The sequence below is a fragment of the Octopus sinensis genome, linkage group LG15 (genome assembly GCF_006345805.1).
Source record: "Octopus sinensis linkage group LG15, ASM634580v1, whole genome shotgun sequence".
Classification (NCBI taxonomy): domain Eukaryota; kingdom Metazoa; phylum Mollusca; class Cephalopoda; order Octopoda; family Octopodidae; genus Octopus; species Octopus sinensis.
In genome coordinates this window covers 49,912,520-49,918,062 of record NC_043011.1, presented here as the reverse complement: position 1 = coordinate 49,918,062, position 5,543 = coordinate 49,912,520, and the positions used below count along the sequence as shown (strand labels likewise).

The 5,543-nt window shown below is 35.9% G+C and overlaps 1 long non-coding RNA gene across 1 annotated transcript in view; it reads right to left on the bottom strand.

The window, feature by feature from the left end:
- Window positions 1-5,093, bottom strand: part of LOC118766336 — a 131,590-nt gene extending 126,497 nt beyond the window's left edge. Inside the window, exon 1 of the long non-coding RNA XR_005002270.1 lies at window positions 5,018-5,093. This is a non-coding gene — a long non-coding RNA (uncharacterized LOC118766336). The remainder of the gene's footprint in view (window positions 1-5,017) is intronic.
- Window positions 5,094-5,543: the final 450 nt, after the last annotated feature.

The following is a 5,543-nucleotide window of genomic DNA, read 5'->3' as shown; positions in this document are numbered from 1 at the left end:
GATATTTCTGATGTGACAACTTCTTAAAACCGCTCCCCACCCTGTCTATATTACAGCTTCAACGTGTTATGTAAAAAACCTATTAAAAGGATGGACAGCTTTCAGCTGAACTACTTGAAGTCGAATAGATTGCATTCCTTTTGAACCAACGTTTTTGAATCATTTAACATTTGCTCGTGTCTTCTGCCTTTTGCTCTATATACAGCTTCTCCTACACCTCTCGCTGAGAAGGGCATTGTTGACCTCTTTAATGATCATACGAGGTATTTCACATCGAAAGAATTAAACTATTAACAACCTTTAGTGATATCAATTGGTTGTCAGGACGTCGCGTGTCATCTTGACTTTCCTTATATGTTCTCAAGTAAATATTTAAATAAGTCCTTTGTCTATTGTACGAATGCAAAAGAAGAGCAACTTTTGTCAGTTTATGCTTTACGCTTAAGCCAGTTTTTAACATTTATATTTATGTATTAGACAACGGTGGACTATCTATACGCACATTTGATCTTATAACGATATTACCGTCAAAGTTTCATGAAGATACAATCCCTAATTAATTTACAGACGTGGCTGTGTAGTAAGACATTTGCCTCCCAAGAAAATAGTCATGGGTTCAGTTCTGCTGTTTGGCACCTTGGGCGAGTGACTTCTACTCAAGCGTCGAGCCGACGAATGTGGATATGGTAAATGGAAACAGAAAAGAACCTCGTCATATATATATATATATATATATATATATATATATATATATATGACGAGGTTCTTTTCAGTTTGATTGTCTTAAAGCTGGCGACATGGTTACGATAGCGATTCTTAAATGAATCGGCCGCCTGCCCAATGTAAATGTACGGCCTTTCCCTTGTGTGCACAGCACATAAGATTTGTACTCATACAGAGATTCATCAAAGGATATTTCGATTTTTCTCTGCATGAACATTTATCGTATTTATTTGTACGTAAGGCAGTCCCAACTCCATTTACTGACGTTGTTACCGCTTTAGCTGTATCATAACAGGGATGCATGCTAGATGTGTCGAAACAATTGTCGTGATTAATAAATTCTCGTATATTCCATCTTCCATCTTTCATTTGCCATATACGTATATATACATATATATATATATATATATATATATAAAGAGGGAGAGAGAGAGAGAGAGAGAGAAGCGTGTGTTTGTCTTTGTCTTTGTGCTAATGTCTCTCCTCTAACCACTGCTTGACAGCCGGTATTGGTGCGCTTACGTCTCCGTATCCTAGCAGTTCTGCACAAGAAGAGATCGATAAAATGAGTACCAGACTTAACGGTATTTTCGTTCGACTAAATGTCACACAATGCAGTGCCCCAGCTTGGCTGCAGTCTACTTGCTAAAAAACATTCAAAGATAAAAAGAATAATAAAAGATACGTTGGACATGTCGACCAAAAGCTTGCATTTAGTAGATACTGAAATTAAAAAGAGTTTTCCCAAAAGTCGCGCCAACTCGTTGGTAGAAACAGTTCGTGAATATCATGAGAAGCTTCCTGATATATTCCTAAACATCATTGATTATTCAAGTAAATGGGACACGGAAAGCTATAGTTATGCTCCGGCGTTGTATTCTAATTACCAAAATTGTAAATTCAATTGCTTTTTGTTAAATGTATTGGGAGATATTTTTATTTACACAAATGCAGCATTTGACATCCTCCAGAAAAAAAAAAAAAACATTTGATATATCCTACTGTATTCGTAAAGTAAATAAAATTGTGAAAGTTTTGAAAGAAAAAATTGCACGAATTTTCTAAACTTTTGGCTAATGTTGATAGCATTTATCTTCAAATGAAGAAAAGAAAAATGCGTTTGAAACAGAGGAAGGATTGAGACAGCTGTTCAGTAAAATTATAGATTTAATTTGCGAGCAAACTGAGATACGATTTCAAAATTTAAATGAATTACATTTTTTTAGCACTTTTCGATCCGATGAGACAAGACAAAATAACGACGACTAGGAAACATCTCTAACTTACCTTAAACATTCTTACAGAGACAATTTCGACAACCAAAATTTAAGAAGCGAACTTACTGCCTTGTACAAAGATGCTGAACTAAAAGGAAAATCCGTTCAGTTTTACTTTACATTCTGCATAATAGTGGATTAGATGAAGCTTTGCCCCAGTTAACGAAGCTTTGTGAAGTAATATGAACACTACCAGCAACTAGTGCTACAGTTGAGCGCTCCTTTTCATACCTAAGGAGAATGCATAATTATACAAGAAATTTGCAGGGACAAGAAAAACGTTGAGCACTTTAGCTTTAATTGGCATAGAAAAAGCCATTTGAAAAATGATTAAGAACGATACCCTCTACAATGATGTTACCAACAATTTCATCAAGAAAGAGAGTAGAATTGAATTAACATTTAAAGAAATTAGATATGTTTTAATTGTCATTACAAATTTGAGTACTTGTGCCTCGAGTAGAAAGGCTTATTATTATTATTATTATTATTATTATTATTATTATTGAGTGAGAGAGCAGTGCATGCCATCAAAGTGACACTGGGGTAAAATATACGAAGCCCAGTATACCCATCATGACTACCCGTCTGATAAGGGTACACCAGGCACATGCATCACAACCATATGTGCGCGACATGGTGATTTCATATCAAGATAAACAGCACATGACCTTGCAGGTGGGGCCCAGTTAGAATTTTCTTCTGGTCGAGTAACCCATCCTGCTCAAAAGGTCCCTGAATAAGGGTTGTTTAAGAGTGTTGAACGAAACACCCATGTTTCCAGAGGTGAATTATTCAAACCCCAAAGAATCCCTCTCAACACATGGCTATGATGCTCCCCCACAACTTCCACTCGTGATCAGAGATGCACATATCGTCAGCCACTAAGGGACATGCTCAACTGGTTAAGGTCAAACAACTGACAAGCAAATCTGTGGTATTGAGCAGAATATTATTATTATTATTATTATTATTATTATTATTATTATTATTATTATTATTATTATTATTATTATTACTATTATTATTATTATCATTCAGTAGTTTTATTTTTATAACGTGCTTTCACTTCACTACCGAGCGCAGCTCTTTGTGCCTTGGGTATGTGCTGTGATTTGTTGTGATGCTCTGATGCTTATTGTATGGAAAGTGTTCTGCGTAGGATGTGTGCAGTGCCTAGTAGTGCAATTTTCTGTATGTTATATGTGTTTCTAAGACCTGGTGTTTTTGTTATGTATTTGTCTGAATATTTCTCTATCTGTGTGTATTGGCATATCCCAGAATATGGTTGCTTTCTCGTTTTCTGTGACCTTTTCTGGTGTGTGCCTATACCATCTTATTTCTGTTGTTATTCCACAATGTTGGCATAGCTTCCAGTGTATGTAGTTCCCAACTCTGTCGGGTCTGTGAATATATTCCTTCTTAGCCAGGACTGGGCAACTTATTATTATTATTATTATTATTATTGTTATAAGGCGGCGAGCTGGTAGAGACTTTAGCATGCTGGACAAAATGCTTAGCGGCATTTCGTCAGACCTCACATTCTGAGTTCAAATTCCGCTGAGGTCTACTTTAACTTTTCGTGGTCAATAACATAAGTAGCAGTTGAACAGTAGGGTTGATGTAATCGACTCATCGCTCTCACAATATTGCTCCACTTGTGACAAAACTTGAGTATTATTATCAGTATTATTATTATTATCATCATTAAAACGTTGAGTTTCCTGAATCGGTAGCATTCTGGCCAAAATGTTTATCGGCCGTCCGCCTTTCCTTACTTTTTGAGATCAAATGTTGCCAAGATCTAATTCATCTTTAATCTTAACGGGAGTCAATTATACAAGTACTAACTATACATCCACGTTATTTAGAATATAAATATTGTCATTCATCATTAATATATATTTAATATAAAGTTGGATATCATTAATGATAATTAACTTAGCTATTTCTTTCATTATGTATCAATATAGTTACATTAATATATGTCACATAACATTACTCTATACGAAAATTATACTAGACATATATTTCATATCAGAATATCTACCTAATTCATGTTTAAATAACTAATTTCCATGTCTTTTCCGTCAGCTGTTCTATATCAACACAAATTGTCAATAAATCATTTGCAGAATTACACTTAAATTAATAAAATATATTTCATTTACAAATTAGACATTTTCAGTTTACTGATAAAATGATTAGTAAATTACCGTCCGTCTTTTTTAAAACTGCATACAAAAACACAAGACGCTTACTTATGTACTTTAAAAACACATAAAAAGTATAAAAATATTGATAAATTGTGTAAACAAAGGTGTCTAAAATATGTTTAAAAAATGTTGAGTTGTAGCATATTACCATTTCTAGAGATGTTGTGACCTCCTTCAATCATGACTGACCGTGGAATTGCACCTAGAAAGTTACCCTCCCAGGCACAAGTCCGGGCAAGGTTGTTTATGAAAGACCAGCAGTCGCCCATGCATACCGTCCTCCCCTATCCACATCACCAGTGTTATCCAAGGGAAAGGCAAAGGGGCCAATACAGCTTGGCACCTGTGACGTCGCAGCTAATTTCTACTGCTGAGTGAACTGGAGTAACGTGAAATGAAGTCTCTTGCTCAAGAACACAACACGCAGCCCGGTCCCGGATTCGAACTTACAACCACACGATCGTAAGTTCGACGCTCTAACCACTGAACCATAATGACATAATTGCAATTAAAAGTGACTCTACCATCACCACTGACATACATTATAAACACACAGGCATGCATCAATATCTGAACTTTGAATCGTGCCATCTAACACATGCAAAGTGCAATACACCATGTTGCCTAGCCAGAAAAAAATGTATCATCGTGAATGCTGTGAATGTCAGAGACAAATGGCTAAAAATTTCTACTCAAACAAAAATACCAATCTCTACTTAGAGAAAATGGTATACAGTGTAGAGATATCCAGGCTACAAATTAGGGCAACTCAATAAAGAGGAAAAGAAGAACAGACCATACCTTTTATGGTGACACGCATTTCATTAGACGAATATATCTTTAGCTTTGCGTAAGCAAATTTGCCGATCATTGCTGAAAGTAAAAGATTAAAAGATATAAAAATAGTTCTAGAATCATCTCAAGAAACAAATTACTGAATATGACGAAACATTAAGCCTTTTTTAAATATCATTGAGTCTCATCATCATGATCATCATCAACACTCTCGTCATCATTATTATCTAACGTCCGTCTTCAAGGCTGGCATGGGTTGGGTGGTTTGACAGGAGCTGGAAAACCAGAGGACTGCTCCACTGTCAGTTCTGGCATGGTATTTACAGTTGGATGCCCTTCCTTATGCTAATCCCTTTACAGATTGGATTGGGTGCTTCTCACATGGCACCAGCATTGGCAAGGTCTATTTTTGCATGTTTGTTTTGCTTTTATAGCTGGAAACCCTTCCAAATTCCAACCACTTTACAGTGTGGACTGGATGTCTTTTACAAGGCACCAGCACTGGTGAGGCCATCAAGTCAATTGCAAGACA